Here is a 19,979-nt window from a genome sequence, read left to right on the forward strand (position 1 = left end):
CGAGATTACAATCCCCGTAACGGCCGTAAAACAACGCGTCACCCTCTTGGTAGGCGATCTTGCAGGCGGACAGGGTGGTACGTTGTTCCGTTAAGTAGCGCGTACCCTTTATCCGACTTCGATCGGATCATTCGTCGGGGCTCGCGGGATGGCGCTGCGATAGTATTAGGTAAACAGCGCCGTGAAGGAAACCCGGCGGTATTAATTTAAATCCCAGCTCCGGAGATAGGCGCCTTCGTCTCATTATTATAGAGGCTTTGGGCCGAGCGCCCCGGCTAAAACGGCGCTGCGACTAAGCTGGAAATCCTCGTCGCAGCTAAACAATTTGCGGGCCACTCTATAGAAGAGAAGGAAGGAAGTAGCGAGCGCCTGTGTCGTCTTGCAAGTGTGGGCTCCTCTTCTTAATTACGAGGACACTGCCGTCGACGAGACGCGTCCTTTATTATAACCCATCCCGAATACAGTTTCGGTAATAACCCGTTTATTTTGCGACGGGACCCCAAAGCCCGCGAAATCTCCCAAACAAAAGACGACGGCTTCGCCAAAGTTACCACTTCTCCCCTGTCTTTTCTATGGCCATCACGTCGACCCTTTTGGCCGCGATTAGCGAAAGGCTAATTTGCCTTTTCACGATATCAAATCTTTTCTCCGCGGATTTTCGTTTTGCCTATTAAACGTTTTATCTATAACTTTTATTGTTTATAAAGTTTCTTAGAAGACTGTTGTTTATAATGGTTAGATAAAATCCGAAGTGCGCGTCAAGCTGAGAAGTATTCTGGCAAGAATAGCGAAATATCTTTAGTGTTTGACGTTTTTCGTAGATTATACTGGCCAACTTGACATTATATTAAAATATTCTTACTGTAAGATTTATTATCGTGAAACTTCCTTATAACCTGCTATACAGTGGGGGGCAAGCAATATTGGGTTTACTCAATAGTGTTACAAGTAGATGGTTAGCTAGTAGTGTATGGCCAGGAGTATTAAATAAGTGTGGCACTTACTTATCGAAGTCGTGTATGGCCAGAAGTAATAAATAAGTGTGGCACTTTCTTATCGAAGCCGTGTATGACCAGAATTAATAAATAAGTGTGGCACTTACTTATCGAAGCCGTGTATGGTCAGAAGTAATATTTCACTCAAATTTAAGGTTCATTACCAATTCATGATTTTCTGCTACCTGCTTAAATGGAATACGGGCACGAAATAATATTATCACCTTCTTGGCGAACTTGTTATTTCATATTTTCGTCGAGAGAGGGCACTCCGTGATACACCCCCTCCGGTAAAAAAGCGATTCGAGTACTCTCGCTTTTTTCCGCGGATTTACATTGTCCATAAACTATATGGAGCATATTTATTCCGACTCTATTAATTACGCTTCGCAGTTTTTATTGGACTCGTCCCCTCGTCGTCGTGGGTCCCACCGCATCTATTGATTCCACTTTCAATCTAAATGATGGCGCTCAAGCCCATTGCCTAAAGAAATGGGGTGAAAATTATAGCTCTTTTATTAGAAACCTCCTTTTCTATTTTTCCTCTTCTCGGGATAAGATTTAAAAGGGTTCGTGGCAGGGTACGGTCGGGGTTCTCTCACGCGCTCGCTTCGATTTGCGAGCATTCTTTTAACTGCTCTGATACGATTCTTTGGGTCTTCTGACCGCTTTAGTCCTCGTCTCGGGGTATCTTTATGACCTCTCGAACTCTACCCAGAGTAGCCTACTTTTTTATGGGGACAGAGTCATAAATTGCGAATGCCTTAGACGGGACACGCTGTCTGACCAAATCTCGAGTATTCCATTCGGTAATTAATAGTTTTTTATTCGATGGTAATACGTGTGAATGTAATTGATTTTTGGTCGATTAAATTGGGTTTATATTCCACTAAATTGCGTCGATTAATCTGACTTTTATTCGGTTTTAATATGTAAATGTATTTGATTTTTAGCCGATTAAATTGGGTTTCCTTAGCACTAAATTACGCAAATTAATTTATTTTTACTCGATTTTAACGTGGAATTGCAATTACTTTTAGGTGATTAAATTGGGTTTCTGTTCCATTAAAAATTACGTCGATTAATCTGATTTTCATTCGGTTTTAGTATGTAAATGTATTTGATTTTTAGACGATTAAATTCGGTTTATATTCCATTAAATTACGTCGATTAATCTGATTTTCATTCGATTTTAGTATGTAAATGTATTTGATTTTTAGCCTATCAAATTGAGTTTCTCTGCCATTAAATTATGTAAATTAATTTATTTTTACTCGATTTTAATGTGCAATTGCAAATATTTTTAAGCGATTAAATTGGGTTTATATTATATAAAATTAGGTCGATTAATCTTGACTTTTATTCGATTATAATATGAAATAATATTTGATTATTAGGCGATTAAATTGGGTTTCTTTTGCACTAAATTACGCAAATTAATTTACTTGTATTTGATTTTAAGGTTTAATTGCAAATAATTTTGAGTCGATTAAATTAAGTTTACATCTCAATAATTTACGATAATTAATCTTATCAAAAGTAACATAATGACAAAATGTATAACATTTGGATAAATTTTTACAGCATTCCTTCTTCACAGTGAGTCAGTGACGTTAGAAAAATATTAAATTTGCGCTGCTTGATCATTTATAACAAAATTTAGCCAAAATTTAAAACTTACAAAATGAAAACCAACGCTTAATCTGATCAAATATTGATAAATTATTGAAACGGAACCGGAAATTGATTATCAAAAATATTTTATTCCTCTCGAGAAGTAATCTTTTTTTAAATTTGAGATTTTAACCCTTTTTTTTTATTTATTTATTTTTATTTATTTTTTTTTTAAATAGAGCTAATACCCAAGGCACCACCTTCGACCACATAAGCAATGTTGCTTGTGCGTGATCAAGTAACAGGTGGCCGGGTTACAATGCGTAGGAGGGTGGTGGCAAGCCCTTCATGCCACGCGAGCCAACAGCTCCTTACACTAACTATTACCGTTAACCTCAGCAAGTTTTTATGGGAAGGGGAAACCGAAGATCTCGGGGGAAAACCCCTTTAACCAGTGCAAACTCTACGCAGAAGGAGTGGTATACATACTAGGGATGCAACGGTTCCACTTTTTTGGACTATCTCGGTTCCGGGTCCGGTTCCGGTTCTGAAATTTTCGCTTTATCGGTTCCGGTTACGGTTACGGTTCTTCAATTTTTACTTTATCGGTTCCGGTTTCGGTTCCGGTTATCAAAATTTAGAACCGATCAGTTCCGGTTCCTAAACGGTTCGTATACGGTTCCAGTGTGTTTAGTATTAATTAAATAAAGTTCAATAAATAAGCAATTCAAATGAAATTTAGAGAAATAAAATCCACCACATTTATTTGTTTAGAATATAAAATTTGTTTCTGGTAAATTATTTTAAAAATAATAGCTTTTATCAGTGTCGTAGCTAAGGGTTCGGGGCCCTCCCGCGAAACTGTTTTCGGGGCCCCTTATAATTATAATCATTCAGGTTTTTCAAGAAGGGGGGGGGGGGACTTCCCTTTATTGGTATCGGGTGACGGATGCCGCATAGCTACTCTTGCGAGTCGCGACAATCGCCAGGTACAATTATTATAACAAAAAAAGTTCTTCGAACTGAAAAAAAAAGGTTAGAGCTCGTTATAGCTGCAGCCCTAAAGGGACTATTTATTTTGTTAAGGTTTGAAACATTTTGTAATTGTTATACCATTAAACTTTTAATATTTTTTTCATTTTTATTGTTGATTAATATGTCAAATTCATGGAAATAGTATTAAAAACTAATTCTGTGAACAACAGAATGACGTCATTTAGACTTTCAAATCACAGTCCACTGCTCCTCCAATTTTTAACACCAAATCTTTGATCAAATTTTGCCCACAAAGGTATCCATATTTATATTTATTTTCTTCCCTACTCATTTAACATTAAAATTTTAAAATTTATTATTATTATTTTTTTTTGTTGCAGATTTGCAATAAATAAATAAAATAATTTATAATTTCGGGCAGCGTTGAAAAGTATCCTATACAATAGAGACGAGTCGGGCCCCCGATTGAGTCGGGCTTTTTATGCCCGACCCCGTTTCGGGCCGGGTCGGGCAGAAATAAATTTTAATTTTTACGGGTCGGGTCGGGCAGAAATAAATTTTAATTTTTACGGGTCGGGTTGGGCAGAAATAAATTTTAATTTTTACGGGTCGGGTCGGGCAGAAATAAATTTTAATTTTTACGGGTCGGGTCGGGCAGAAATAAATTTTAATTTTTACGGGTCGGGTCGGGCAGAAATAAATTTTAATTTTTACGGGTCGGGTCGGGCAAATTTAATTTTTGAAAATTTCGGGTCGGGCCGGGTCGGGTTTTTTTCATTTTAAAATTAAATGGACCGGGTCGGGCCGGGCTAATTTTGAAAAGGGCCGGGCTTTGAAAAAAGGCCCGGCCCGGCCCGACCCGACCCTTACCCGTGACTGCGTACTGCGTAGGTCGTGTGAAATGTTTTGGCCCTTCGGGTGTTGTACGAAGAGAGAGAGGGGGTGGGAGAGAGATAGACGTAATGAGTTCTGCGAGCAGCGCGACTAGCGTCTATTGAGTATCATTTCAAGGTCGTCTCAGTCGTCCGATTCGCCTAAACTTCGTTTCGTTTTGGTTTTACTTTCGATTTCACGGGTTTTCGGGAATTATCTGGTTTTCGGGTCTTGTCGGGTTTCCGGGCCGGGTCGGGCAAAATGGTTTTTTTAATTTATCGGGTCGGGTCGGGTAAAAATTATTTTCATTTTTTACGGGTCGGGTCGGGTCAGGCAAAATTTAATTTTAAAAATTTCGGGTCGGGTCGGGCAAAATTTTATTTTAATTATTTCGGATCGGGCAAAATTTATTTTTACGTTTTTCGGGTCGGGTCGGGTCGGGCCGGAAAAAAAGTGGGCCCGACTCGTCTCTACTATACAATTCAGCGGGTTTTAAGGCGGAGGCAAATATACTCACGTAAGCGCATTTAGCTATTTCGATTGTTCAGTAAAGTAGGGTAGAAATGAAATCTACTGTTTGAAAATTCCAGGGTTTCACCGTTTTAAGATGAGGCGGGTGTAGAAGTTATGTACTTTCAAGTTTTGGAAAGATAATACCTTGCCTCCCGGTCCTCATTTCATTGAAGAAAAGATAAAGGCGGAATTTTAGTAGAGTATATCGTTCGAAATGGATTCTACATTATTTCGTTAAATAAGGGTTCGTTAATGTAAAAGTTGCAATTTTAGATTTTCTAAACCAAAACTTCCCAGGCCAGCGATTAAAGTATGTAAACAAATTAACCTTACCTTACCAACTTGAAATTTAAACTTTTAATAGCAAAGACAACTTAGTTATTAATTTACCGCGTTTAACGAATAAGGATCTGCTATAAAACACGTGTCTCGATTCTTTTCAAAATTCAGTAAAGTAGGACTCCCAACTCTATGTTACTTTCACTATGTACGTTGTTGGGATATTTATGCGACGGTTATTTCTGTTGTATTTATAAAGTTTGGGCTCGCCTGATGCTAGTACCCGGCCTTTCGGCATAGAAATCTAAATAAATATTTGAAGCAAGCAAGCAAAGCATTGACTTGAGCTGATGAGAGGAAAAACAACGCGCGGTTGCACTGCACACAGCCCCATAGGCAATTTGCCCCCACCCATTGTGCGGTTTCCCGCCGTTTCTCCTTTCAGTTGGTTCCGAAAGGGGTCGTGAATTTTTTCTGCCCCACACGGATGGCATCATGGCACACTAGTAGCACTACATTTGGGAAATTATGCCGAGCTGCCGACTGAAGGAAATAAAACTAAAACTATCGCGGATTGCCAGTTTACATAGCAAACATTTTGTGGATGAGTCACTAGCCCATTTTCAATTGAGAATGCGTAAGGCGGTGTCATTGACACTTACGTAGAAACGCGCATAGCGGATAAAGATGGGCTTATATGAAAAACAAATAATAGTAAAATAGTAAGTTTAAGTACTAAATGGTGGTAAAAAAGTTATAGAACCGTTTAAAAACCGTTAATAATAATAATAAAAAAAACTCTGTTCCGGTTCCGGTTTCGGTTATCATTTTTTTTACAAATATCGGTTCCGGTTCCGGTTTCGGTTATCATTTTTTTACAAATATCGGTTCCGGTTCCGGATACGGTTATCAAATTTTGTTATTATCGGTTCCGGTTTCGGTTCCGGTTCCGGTTATCCGTTGCAACCCTAATACATACCACCTTACATTTTGTGGGTAATGGGTGAGCTGAATTTGACTGGCTAATAGGGGAAATATGATAGAAAATTTACGGAATAGGTATCGATTTTCTAATCCTTGTACTAATTTGTCTGTGACGAAGAAATTCTTGGTGTACACTCTTAAAAAAAGGGTGTATTTTCAAACCTTTAAGAGATTTTTCTTGTCCCATATTTAACACCTTAACAGGTTTATAAAGGATGTTATTCTACACCTTAAAAAGCCGTTTTCCTGCTAGGGTGTTTATTTACACTGTTTGGGGTGCTTATGTCCTCCGTTTTGGTTCCTTTGTTATACAGTTTGTGGTATAAAACTATTCCCTTCAGGGTTATTATCTACTCCGTCTAGGGTACAAGACTACTCCTTTTAGGGTACCAAACGACTCCCTTCAGGGTGTTACACTACCCCCTTAAGGGTTCTACAATAGTACCTTAAGGGTTCTATAATACTCCCTTTACAGTTTTAAACTATTCCCTTTAAGGTTCTAAACTAATGCCTTAAGGGTGCTACAATACTCCCTTTACAGTGTTAAAATACTCCTTTTAGGGTACTAAACTACTGCCTTAAGGGAGCTACACCCTTACCAGGTGTTAAATCACTCAATTTCAAGTTTTTAATTTGAGGCAATAAAAATCCCTTTAGGGCGTTTAAATTAACATTAAAGAGTGTTTTTTTACAGATATTACACCCTTAATATACCAGTAAAACACCCTTTTTTTAAGAGTGTAGTGAGGAATTTGTGGAAGATGGCGCTACATAACACTAAACGGCTTTAGTCTTCTATTTTAATAACGGCGCGCGACGAATGCTAGGTGTCACGTTTTAATTGGAAGTCTCTTTAAGGTTTTCCCATTTATCAACAATCGGATTGAGATTTTAATTAACCGAGTATGTATTCTATTCCTATGGCCGTATTCTATAATAAAATCCGAATAGAACTGATATTTCAAACAAATGCAAATGTTTATTAGAAATTTCCGTGATATCAGTTCTTAACGTTGTAAAGTTAGTTCAAACGATAAGCGGGATCTAAGTTTCATTACAACTTTAAATTGGGTATCTTTCGCTGGAATTTTCCTTCGCTAATAACGAGCGAGGGGGATTTCAAATTCAAGCGAACGTGTTAGCCTTTGGTCAAACACGGATTCTAGACCATCGAACCGCGAGGTACGAGACTCGTTTGCTCCGTTAATATCCACGAGAAGAGACCTCCCTTTTAACCCCGTTTACCAAAATAATTATCCCCCTCGTTTCGGTCAATGACGAAGGCGGATATTTTTCAGCCTGGCTCCTCTCAAAGTTCATACAGCGAGCTTTCCCTCGATACACTTAAATATTCTACGAAATGCCCTTCGCAAAATGTTCTCCCCGAAATTGCGTCCGACTTAACTACTAAATTTTACTATGGCTATAAATTTCGCGGAATTTAGCCAGGATTTTGGTTGAACAGTGAAGAGGCCTTTTCGGTTAATCGTTAATCCTCTTCTCCATCTTCGTTTTTATTCGCGGTTTTTGATCCTTCCGAATGGAACGAATAACTCTAGCTGAGATGTCCTATAAAATATACCAGGAATTGTTATGGCTGGTAATAAATTGTTGCTACTATACAGGGTGTTTCGAAAGGTTACGCAAAATATGAAGGAGTTGTAGGGGTGAGTGGAGAAGTATGCCTGTTTTTATCCCATTTTCCTACGATGAGATAAAAGAGCGCCAGAGAGCTTCAAAGTGTGGCCTACTAGCCCCTGGAAGTAGGCCGCAACAAGAGCAAAACGAAGCAGCAGGGAAACGCGAACATTAATGATTGGGTTCGTGTGATAGGTTAAAAAGGACTTAGTAAACAAATCGAGGTAACCAGCGTAAAAAAGTCAACTTAAACAGTATTTAAAGTCGTGATGGACCACGATTTCTCATCACCTTCAAACTGCAACAATGGAGTTCACTTCGGAAGAACTGGCGGATATTCATTTCGTGTATGGACTGGCGGATGGCAATGCTTTGGCTTCTCAACGTCTCTACCAGGAAAGGTACCCGAATCAACGCATCCCCGGGCTTGTGGCAGCCTACTTCCAGGGGCTAGTAGGCCACACTTTGAAGCTCTCTGGCGCTCTTTTATCTCATCGTAGGAAAATGGGATAAAAACAGGCATAATTCTCCACTCACCCCTACAACTCCTTAAAATTTTTGCAAAAACTTTTGAAACACCCTGTATATTTACGCTATTTCTCCCGCTAACCACGCATATCGGAATGTTGTACGGTTGTTAATAAGATTATCTGAAAAGATGCGAACTAGAGTTTTTGTTAAAAAAAACCATTGTAATTTTCCGAGATTTTCCTAATTTTTTCAGTTAATTTGTTAAAGGGAATACAAATTAAATAAAAAATCGTCCATCAATATGCCCTGCAACTTGTTTTTAACGTAACTAGCGCCAACCACCCCTAGCGTCAGTTAGACCTGATTAAATTCGTACTGCCTTTAAATGATTTCTATTAATGAGGAAGATTTTTACCCCGATTAAACTGAAGATGGCGCTACGTAACACAATATTAATTTAATAAAGGCGCGTGAAGTGCCCTCGATGGCACGTTCCAATTAAAGCCGGCTACACACATAAGACGCGAAGCGATCGACGCGACGGAAATTAGAAAAAATCCTAGTTTCTCACACGCATCGCTTTCTCCCGCGCATGTGTGCGTGCTCAAAACGCACTTGCGAGCTAAGTGCAACTGGCTTTACACGCGCCTTTATTAAATTAATATTGTGTAGTGACATCTAGGAGCAACAAACACAAGGAAAACGCAGCTAGCCTTTAAACACGCTAACGAAGGGCTGTGTACGAATTTCATTGGACGAGCGTCACGAGCCTTTACGCTGAACGTTTTACGGGCCGGGGGGAAGACAATTTCCGAATTTTTCCCTTCCGACGGCACCGGGCGCTAAAGTGTCTAGCCAATGAAAAACGTACGCAAGAAAATCCACGACTTTTGATGGGTTGCGTTCTCCTTGTGTGGGGTGCTGTGTTTGTTGCTCCTAGGTGACATCTTCCGCATAGTCGAGGTAAAAATCTTCTTCATTACCTACGATTCTTTCACCTGATTACTCAGGTAGCTAACCACTCGGTTCTTACCACACCTAGATAGTGTGCCACGTAATCGCAGTAAGATGCTAATATCCAATGAATTAATAATGAAAAGGGGTATCCATGTGTACTTTTTACATGTTTGTATTCCCCTATAGAATTTCATAAATCGATCAGGACCTGAAGGAAAAATATTTAAATTTGAATAATTCGTTTGGATTTTTCGCCCTTAAAAGTCATCTTAAAGGGAGTTTAAAGTAGAACGGCCGAACAAAATTCATATTATCGCCACTTGGAGCGCTGTTGATTCCACTATTCCTACCGCCGTATGCAAACTAGCTTATTAGAGCGACGATGCATTCTATCGAACAACTTCGTGCTAAACCATTATTGAAAACCCCTAATTTTCTAACACTCTTCTACTCCCTTTAAGTTTGTAGGTTTCGACGCGTCTACCGCCATAAAAATGAAAGATTAAAAGAGCAGTTTCTGTGACGTGCGCCCGCGTAAATAAACGAACTCGGGATAGGTGGAGGGAAACGAACCATTTCTAAATTGATTTCCATTTCAAATTGGCTTCAATTAAAATAAAAAAGGCCGTCCGCGTTTCTCCTTCTTCGGCTGAATTCGGGTTTTCCGTGTCCCCCTCGTGGGAGTTAGCGCCGTTAAAATAAAGAACAGAAAAAAAAAACAAAGTGGTTTAGCTTTTTTACGAGATGATCCGTAACGGTTCGAGCCGTGTCTCATAAGTCATTTGAAATTCAATAAGCAAAGCAGCTGTTTTAGACTGCCATTAAAGGAAACTACGACAGGCTGAGGCGTACCTTACCGTTCCTTCCGAAGCCCGAGCGGGTGCAGTTTACCTTAGCCTTTTTCCTTAGCTTTTCCACTATTTCGACGCCGACACGACAAAAAGGCTCGTTCTGCCAATATTTTGGTAAAAATGAGAGCGATTATATAGACTAAGTTCTCTATTGATTTGGAGGCGAGTAGACATTTTGCGATGTCGGCTAATGATCGGCGCCTTTACCCCCTTTTCAACCCCCCGGAATTTCTCTCCAGGCTGCATGGCGTCTCCGAAATAGCTGCCTTTCTTAAGCCTCGCCCACAAACCAAAACTATAGCCTTTCACTTACCACAATACAACGTAGCTTTTAATACGCCAGCTTATTAGGCTTAATAGAGCTCAATCGCGTTATTTCCGGGTTGATAATTACTATAATTGAAAGATATTTTTGTAACGCGGTCTTCCACGAAAACGACACGTTTTGTTTCGCTTCACAATGATTAATAAAGAGGTTAATCAAAGTCCCGCCAGTTTTAAACGGGAACGTCAAGCTGCCTTGACAGTAACGTGAATATAGGTTGCGAACCTTTCACTTAACTTCTTCGATGTGCTTTTTAGACCTGAAAATTGGGTTTTCCTTTTAGTCGTTGTTTACTTAATATAAGATTTAATATTCGTAGGATCGAGCTATTTGGTAAAAAAATAAACGAAAAATATTTTTTTTTCGGCTTTAATACTTTATGCGAAATTGGTAATCTCGAAGAGTTTCTTTAGAAATGCACGCGAATGGAAAATCTCTCAATAAAAAGCCTTTTCTTTCGCTTTAGAAACATTTTCTCTTTTTCTTTGGTTTCTTTTTTCTCGAACGAACCATCTGGAAGTTTTCTCATTTAGTCTCTATTCATTGGCTATTGGCTTTATTTATTGAAACGTCATTCCTAATCGCTTTCCATTGATTTTTTCCTTCCGTTTAAGACAAATAATAAAGTCGTATTCTCGAATTCCTCTGGCTTTCTCCAACCACGCGGTCCTGTTTCGCTTCCGGTTTGCAAGATTTTATTTCAATCACTGATTTATATAACACAATGTATTTTTCTTAAATCCTGCATTTAAATTACGTATTACATTTACATTTCATTTTGAAAATGTACTAATTTCTTTAGTATGGCAATTAAAAGCAAATCAAATCACTAATATAATTAATATTAATTGCAGTTTAATTTCGGAGCACGAGAGTTAACCGAAATTTAAATTTATTTCCAGAGCATAAGGATTATCAAAAATTAAAATTTTAGTTTATTTCCGGAGCATGATAATTATGAAAAATTTTAATTTTAGTTTTTTTCCGGAGCACGAGAATTATATCAAAATTTTTTATTTTAGTTTTTTTCCGGAGCACGAGAATTATCACAAATTCAAATTTAAGTTCATTTCCGGAGCACAATAATTATCAGTACTTAAATTTAAAAAAAATTTTGAATTTTTATTTTCGGAGCATGAGATTTAATTTAAATTTAAATTTATTTTTTTGGTCCGAGAATTAAAAATTAATTGACCGAATAAAAAGAAGCATACAATGTATAAAAATAGTTAAAAAAATCCTATTTAAATAAAATAAATTATAAATAAAATTTATTTATTAAAATAAATAATTAATAACTCTGCCAGTGCGAAAAACTACAAATCGAATTGCAAATATAATTATTGTAGATCCAACGCGATTTTATGTTTACTATATTTCATAATCCCCTTACAAGGAAAATACACGGTGGAAGCCCCAGCCGTGGTCCATCCTCTGTGCATCTCCTAGTACACCAGAGTGCTGCGGGTCGAACACTTCTACAGGCGCTGGTATTCCACAAATAGACCAATGGGATAATTATAAGCGCATCTTTATCTAATCGCCAGATAAAGCATTTGGAAGATGCGCTTCTAATTCTCCCATTGGTCTATTTTTAGACTACGAAAAGAACCGAGGCTGGACCACGGCTGAGGCTTCCAATTCTCCCATTGGACTATATTTGGCCTACCAGCGCCTGTAGAAGTGTTCCACCCGCAGTACTTTAGTGTACTAGGAGAAGTACCGGAGCTGGACCACGGCTGAGGCTTCCACCCTGGATATAAAATGTCAGAAAAATTGTATACATTTTTCGTTTATATCGGTGTGTGTTTATTGTTATTTTGAGAGAAAGAAAATAAATTTCTTTCTTGGTGTCACGAGGGACTACTTTACAACGCCACGACAAGAATTTTGTCGTTTTGCACCGAAATATTGCCGAGGGTAAATTGAGCCAGCCACAGGATAATTTAAAATTCCGTGGAAAAATATTCCGAAAATTGTATCTTTGCTCTGTCGAACCGATGGCTCCCTTCGGATTCCACGTGCCCCGCCCTTAATCTCCAGCGACACCTAGAAATCTATCATCTTTTTATCCTATAGTTTTGGGACGATCCCGTTTTCGCGACCATTAGACCCTGTATTCGAAATCCATTTCTCCATTTCTCGTTTTATACATGCCGCTGCTCTTAAATAGTTTATAAAGGTGTGGTTTAAGACCGTATAGTTTGCTTTGAATATTTAAATTGAGGTTTGTTCACATTTACTTTTTAACTTTTGCAAAGTTTAATTTGCTAATATCAAGAACGGATCAAAGCAATTGAGAAAATATACGAAAAACATGATCTACTACTTATTTCTGAAGCCCCTTCTTCTAAACATTTGTGGCACCATCTGCTGACGGACAGCGAAATACGTATTTTTACTACGAAATATTAAATTATTATATTAATTAATTTAAAAGTTAAAATTTTTAAAGGGCTTATGAACTTCAATATTTATGATCGTTCTACAAATTTCCATCTCTGCCACCAGGCGGACACAGGATATGATGGCCGCTAGTTGTAGCACGTGCGTATAAGCAGGCGATTTTTTTATTTAATTAATAACTACTATTATATGTTTAATATTAAGATGTATATATTAATTACTTACTAAATATTAAAAATAATGTAATTTATACTACTATTATAATTTATTATTATTAATTTTTTTTAATATTATTAAATAATACTCAAAAATGTACAAGAATATGAATTTCTAATATAATTCACAAGATTGTGAATTTAGTAGTATTATTGACCGACAGATGACGACTACGAGAGACTGCTCAATTAAGCCCCACCTACAAAGTTCAATAAAGTATATATTGAAATTGATAACGATCGGCGAAACTAAAATCTTTAATAGTTATATTTGTTCAATATCTATTATATTCTATTTCAAAATAATGGCTGGGTGTGAACGCGAATATTGGGCAACTATTATCGCTGAGACGCAAACGTTAATAGATTTCGCACAACCATCATTTTGTATTCAAGAATAGTTCATTAGCTACATGTAAGCTCTTCCGTGGTTATTGTTTTTTTTTTAATTTATCAACCAGCCGGCGGTGTAGTCTGAAAAGTGAAAGCCTATAATATTATACTAACAAGAATAAATGTATAAAATGACAGTGATGCTTTAGAAATACGTAGACGGTACCATTTCGCCTCCTCGATCCAGTTACTTTGTGGGCCCATTGGCTTCGTAATCTCTATTACGCCTAGTTGGTAGGCTTTCCCTTTTTTCTTTCAGTGGGGTGGGGGTGAAATAGGGTTAAAATAGGCGGAGTCAGACGTGGAGCCACTGATAAGGGTATATTTCTGGACCATCTACTTCACTGTTTTTTCCTAAAACGAGATTCTCCGTATATCGATTAACTGGTATTATATAGGCCAATTGCCTTTCTACTAGTCAATGTAAATATTTGTCTGCTTTCAAAATCGATGAGAACCGTTTATATACGCGCTGTTGAGCAGACCGCCGTTGTTTAAACCACAGCCCATCTACCTCAAGAAGGACTCGCATCAATCTCGAAAATAAGGTGGCTCAAAAGTAATGCACTTTTTTTACAGCAAACAGAAAATAGCGCGTGAAAATTCGTCTTTGTACCTTCAGAACTACCTCTACTTGCCGTGAGATGGCGCGGTTTTAAAAAGTCACATGAAAAACTTTAAATTACTACTAACGATACATGTCCCACTTGGGGTAGGTGGTCTGTGTTAAAACTATTTATTCAATGATATTGAGAAATAAACCCAATCCGGGTTACTAAGGAATTTATTTTCACTCTAATTTTATCGAAATAGGCGCTTCAATAAATCATCTCCAAGGTAATGGCTAAGAAGTAATATTTCCGAGAGCCAGGACCTTCAAGTCTCTGCTTATATAGTGCTTGTTGAAATAATAGTATTTTTTCACCTATAAATAGAATGTCTTGTTTTTGCTAAGCCTTAATACGTCAAATAAAGCTACATGATTAAAAGGAATCACTTTTTGCATACCGTACAAGTGCAAAGTTTCCATTATTTCGACGAGCACTATATAACCAGTAACTTGCAGGTCCTGGCTCTCGGAAATATTACTTCTTGGCAATTTCCCTTGAGATGTGTGTTATTGCAGCTAAGGTCTGTTCGCAAATTACTTAACAAAGATTTTTTTTGAAAAAAAAAACAAAATGACGTAACAAATACTCAAATGAAAAAAACCAAAATGACGTAACAAATACTCAAATAAAAAAAACAAAATGACGTAACAAATACTCAAATAAAAAAAAAACAAAATGACGTAACAAATACTCAAATAAAAAAAAACAAAATGACGTAACAAATACTCAAATAAAAAAAAACAAAATGACGTAACAAATACTCAAATCCCCTCAAATCTTAAAATTATTAAATTTCTTTCAAAGCCTCAAGCCAGTTGCAATACAGATAATAGGTCATTTATTTTTGTTTAATTTATTTTGTCACTAGAAAAATAATCATACTAAAATAAATTAATTCATAATTTAGGTTCAGATATAGAATTGGGATATGAACCCAGTTTTTATTTTGAATTTATCTCAATTTCAATGCTCTAAACTGGCTTTCAAACCATAGACTAACCCAACTGACCTAAACTGGGTTTTAACTTTTTAAGGCGTAGTGTAACCGTGACTCAGGTTGTCTCAAGCGTTCAACCATATCTTCTTAACACGTACCAATAACACCCATTTTCTAAATTTAACTTTGAAACGATTCTTTCTCAAAACTTTCCTAATATTTTTCAATATTTAATTAGCGAAGAACTATTTATTTAATTTAGTATCGCGAAACGTTAAGTGGCGACTGGGAATTACCCTATAGCTCGCGAGTGTTTGTTAAAAGACTTAATTATAAAAGTGCACATTTAACTTTTCACGTAGTTTTATATTGAATGCAATACAATTTACCAAGAGAGAGAGAGAGAGAGAACTTCAATTTCACCCCAAACTATCGATTTCGACAGGTCGACCGAGTGCATAATATTAAAATCTTTCTCCTTCTCGCCGCTAGAGGCGCTGCTCTCTTATTCCCTTCGGAGTTTTGGTCGTCTCGCCTTTTCATTTATGAACCCTAAAGCAATTAAATTAACTAAATAACGGTGAAGAGAGGTGCTAGAAGCGTTTATAATTCCCTCCCTTCGCTCCCCCACCAAGGCTTAAGAATAATTTGTAACTGATAAATATTCTGACGTCTTCTTTTAAAAAGCGACATCTAGAGGTGCACTTTTTAATTAAAAGTAGCGGGCAAATTAACAAAGCTCGACTTTCTACGCGTAGACAGATGGATAGAAAGGGTTGTGGTTACGTATTCGCATAAGTGTATAATAATATTCCATAAGTTTGTCACTTTGGGGAATATTTTACTGAGAGCTAGTAAAGGAGTGATGTCATCACAAGAAGAAAATCTCCCCCTAGCGAGGCGCTGTCAAAGGCTACGTGTGACTCGTAATGCAGTCTGTCTCGTGAATAGTTCTCAGTAAAACTTTTGCGTGTGAAGAATAGGAAGTGTCACACTTATGGTACAACATTATAGACTTATGGTATTCGTTATATTTCTCGAAAATGGCGGAAATGAGATGGGCGTTCCGTTCTCCATAATCCCGCTTCCCTCTCTCGATATTTAAAAATTATAGCCACGGCTTTTAGTCGACTATTATGGCTTACGTTAGAAACGCCAACCGTACCCTACCACCGCTTACGAAATCGCTGCAATCCACGCTAAAGGTTTTCCGCCTTAGTTCCACCATTTATTCTTCGATTTCGCGAACGTGACGTCACGAAGGGTCGCACGCGGGAGGGGGGGGGGTAATTTCGCGCGTGCTTCGTTTACGTAATAAGCCTTTGAACGCGGCAATGAGCCGGGAGAGTGGAAAAGTACCATTTTTAGCTGTAGGCCGAGGCTTAAGGTACGCAGCTGCCACTGAAAATATTTATAGCGGTCTGAAATTTTGTTATATTTTTCTCTTTCCTATTATCCGCGCGTCTACACCGAGGGGGGAGGGGGGAGAGGGGATTAGACTCATTTTGAAATAGCTGAGTTTTAATTATTCCTCCTCCCTTTATCCGAATCGGGGAAACATAATACGTCGAAACTATTAATTATTTGGTACCATTTTACGGTTACGCATTAACGATATTTAGATAATTATTTTTTTAACGTAATTGGCCTGGTAGTTGTTCTGCCGTATACATTTTTGATAAATTTAAGCCTTTTCTTAGTTGGTGGGGGGGATTAATGTTTTTTAATTATGTCTAGGAAATCGTTTAACGTCCATTTTATCTTCCGTGTGTCCACTATAGTGTTTGTTTGGTCGAAAGCGGGGAGGGCCTGGTTGGAGAAAGGGGGTCTTTTTTAATTTATTTGGCTATGATTAATTCTCGTAACGTTGGCTGCATTGCAGTGTCCTATTTGTCCCCTCTGGCGCCCCCCTACTTTGGTCTTGGACGTCGGGGACAGGGCCGGTTTGTCAGCATGATCATTGCGAGTGCAGGCCCTCGGTCGACCGTATCATGGGGTTTTACTACGCCCGTAAATGGCTTTTGGCCCGTTTTCGGCGCGGACAATGTCCGGATCCAAAAGATGGCACGCGTCTGACAATCTCGTACGTATATTCCCTTTTATATTTCCATTGTTTGGATGTAATCGGATCAAACTCAGGTAGAAGTGTTCCTTCAGCGTTATCCCGTTGTTTAGGGGTTATAAAACTAGGTTTTTTGGGATCGGTTATGCCTTGTAATCATTTTTATCGTTGGGTGTAAAAGGATGAAGCTTGGGTAGAAGTGTTCCTTCAGCGTTATCCCGTTGTTTAGGGGTTATAAAACTAGATTCTTAGGGACGGTTATGACTTGTAATCATTTTTATCGTTGGGTGTAAAACGATGAAGCTCGGGTAGAATTGTTCCTTAAACGTTGTCCCGTTGTTTAGGGGGTTAGAAAACTAGCTTTTTTTGGATCGGTTATGACTTGTATTTTTTTTTCTCTTTGGTTGTAAAAGGATGAAGCTCAGGTAGAAGTGTTCTATAAGTGTTGCACCGTGTTTAGCGGCATGAGAATTAATAAATATATGGGTCAGTTACAAATTGGAATAATTTTTGATCTTTGGATGTAATTGGATAGGTAGAAGTGTTCCCAGTTAGGCTATTCTGTAAAAATCAAAAATGCCAAAAAAAACCAAGATCCGTCAAAAATGACAATGCGCGTGTGCGGAAGAGGCTGCTATCGAAATATCAAACTATCGAATGTATTGGTGAAATTCGAAATCGCGGCGGTCTGTAATGCCGACCCAAGTGATTTTAATGAAATGCTTCGACATACGGTCAATGGTGCCAATTTAAGTCTTGGGCGCCAAAATTAAACAGATATTTGTGGTCCGCTTAAGCATTTAGTTTATGATTTGACTAACATACCGGATATAGCGTAACATACTGCCACTACTTAAAATTGAACTTACACAATCGAAAGCTTGATATTTCGATATACGCCATTTTGGACGGAGAGAGATTTTTTGTCTGTTTTTAATTTTTATAGAATAGCTTTCCAGGTTCAGGGGTATGATAAGTAATGACTTCGGGGTCGACTATAAATTGTAGCGTTTTTGATCTTTGGATGTAATCGGATAAAGCTCCGGTAGAAGTGTTCCATAAGCGTTGTCCCGTGTTTAGCGTATTATAATTAATGTCTTAGGGGTCGGTTATAATTTATAAACTTTATACGTATTTCAATGCCGTTGAAATAATGTTTGGATATAAAATTGAGCTACTCGCTACTGATACGCCAATGAATATTATTTCCTCTTTTTAGTTAGCTTTGGTTAAATTTTCAATATTATTTTCTATATTCTACAATTTTAATTCTTGCTATCATTTCCTTACAATATTTTTCTCTTTTTAGTTAGCTTTGGTTAAATTTTAAATATTATTTTCTATATTCTACAATTTTAATTCTTGCTATCATTTCCTTACAATATTTTGCTCTTTTTAGTTAGCTTTGGTTAAATTTTAAATATTATTTTCTATATTCTACAATTTTAATTCTTGCTATCATTTCCTTACAATATTTTCCTCTTTATAGTTAGCTTCGGTTAAATTTTCAATATTATTTTCTATATTCTACAATTTTAATTCTTGCTATCATTTCCTTACAATATTTTTCTCTTTTTAGTTAGCTTCGGTTACATTTTCAATATTATTTTCTATATTCTACAATTTTAATTCTTGTTACAATATTTTAAGTGTCTTAACTTTAATTTTTTTACAAACTATAATTTTACACTACAGAATCCATAGCCGCTTCTTTATCGTATTTGAAGTAAATTATTGGAATTTAATCTTTTTACTTTCGGTTGAAATGTAACATCTCTGATTAGAAAAGCCGAAAATAGTAGATTTTTAGTAATCTGGAAAGTCATTAAATGTTTCCACCCTCTTTTTTTACGTCGATGGAACTGGGACGGAGAAGGGGGGGGGGGTTATAAAATGGGCTGAGAGGATTTGGTTGGCATAGGAAGGAACAGCTTGGAGGCATTATTGTTCTGTCGGTGACGGTATCAGCGAAGTAGCCTCTCTGTATCTCAGGCCGTAGTCTTTGCTAAATGGGACGGATAAGCGCAGTTCTCTATCCTTGATTTCTTCCACACACGCCATTTCCTGTTTTTCTCGTTTGCCTCTTATTTCTGTTTCGTTCGGTCCGTTTCTCTGGCGCGATGTGTTCGATGACTCTCAAGTAGTAGCCACCGGGGCCCTAAAAATAGACCAAATGTTCTTTAGTAGGATGTCGGATGGTGCATCCACCAATTTCCAGTTTTTGACGCTGGGAGCGCTGTTTATTCACATTTAGGGGGAAAACGTCGGTAGGAGCTTCTATTCCTACCGCCGTATGCAAAATTCGGTCTGTTCATGGCTTCTTCAGGGTTCGTACACGACCTGGAAATTTGAGTTTCCTAAAGGTCAGGGAAAAGTCAGGGAATTTGAAAATATTGACAAAAGGTCAGGGAAAAGTCAGGGAATTTGAAAATATTGACAAAAAGTCAGGGAAAAGTCAGGGAATTTGAAAATATTGACAAAAAGTCAGGGAAAAGTCAGGGAATTTGAAAATATTGACAAAAGGTCAGGGAAAAGTCAGGGAATTTGAAAATATTGACAAAAGGTCAGGGAAAAGTCAGGGAATTTGAAAATATTTCCAAAAGGTCAGGGAAAAGTCAGGGAATTTGAAAATATTGCCAAAAAAGTCAGGGAATTTGAAAATATTGCCGAAAGCTCGGGGAATTTGAAAATGATTCCAAAAGGTCAGGGAAAAGTAAGGGAATTTGAAAATAATTGCAAAAGGTCAGAAAAGTCAAAGAGTTTGAATATGGTGTAAAAAAGTAAGGGAATTTTAAAATTACCCAAAAAAAATTCAGTCAAATAAATATTTGAAAGATTTATTAAAAATTCATAATAAAT

The 19,979-nt window shown here is 37.5% G+C and overlaps 3 protein-coding genes across 8 annotated transcripts in view; all 3 read left to right on the top strand.

The window, feature by feature from the left end:
• Nucleotides 1–19,979, top strand: part of LOC149927043 (innexin unc-9-like) — a 122,698-nt gene that overhangs the window by 61,239 nt on the left and 41,480 nt on the right. Inside the window, exon 1 of one of the 3 annotated variants that reach the window (XM_090159582.1) lies at nt 17,006–17,141. The exons of the other annotated variants lie outside the window; for them this stretch is intronic. The gene's annotated coding sequence lies outside the window, so the exon portion shown is untranslated. Of the gene's footprint in view, nt 1–17,005; nt 17,142–19,979 lie in introns of those variants that run through there. 3 annotated transcript variants of the gene reach the window in all.
• The window catches only part of LOC149927044 (innexin unc-9-like), a 113,707-nt gene that overhangs the window by 61,189 nt on the left and 32,539 nt on the right, over nt 1–19,979 (top strand). The window contains exon 1 of one of the 3 annotated variants that reach the window (XM_090159578.1): nt 17,015–17,141. The exons of the other annotated variants lie outside the window; for them this stretch is intronic. The gene's annotated coding sequence lies outside the window, so the exon portion shown is untranslated. Of the gene's footprint in view, nt 1–17,014; nt 17,142–19,979 lie in introns of those variants that run through there. 3 annotated transcript variants of the gene reach the window in all.
• LOC149927045 (innexin unc-9-like) overlaps nt 1–19,979 on the top strand; it is an 82,287-nt gene that overhangs the window by 26,169 nt on the left and 36,139 nt on the right. The window contains exon 1 of one of the 2 annotated variants that reach the window (XM_090159576.1): nt 17,034–17,141. The exons of the other annotated variant lie outside the window; for it this stretch is intronic. The gene's annotated coding sequence lies outside the window, so the exon portion shown is untranslated. Of the gene's footprint in view, nt 1–17,033; nt 17,142–19,979 lie in introns of those variants that run through there. 2 annotated transcript variants of the gene reach the window in all.

The sequence above is a fragment of the Leiobunum rupestre genome, chromosome 9 (genome assembly GCF_980474605.1).
Source record: "Leiobunum rupestre chromosome 9, qqLeiRupe1.1.hap1, whole genome shotgun sequence".
In the NCBI taxonomy this organism is placed as follows: domain Eukaryota; kingdom Metazoa; phylum Arthropoda; class Arachnida; order Opiliones; family Sclerosomatidae; genus Leiobunum; species Leiobunum rupestre.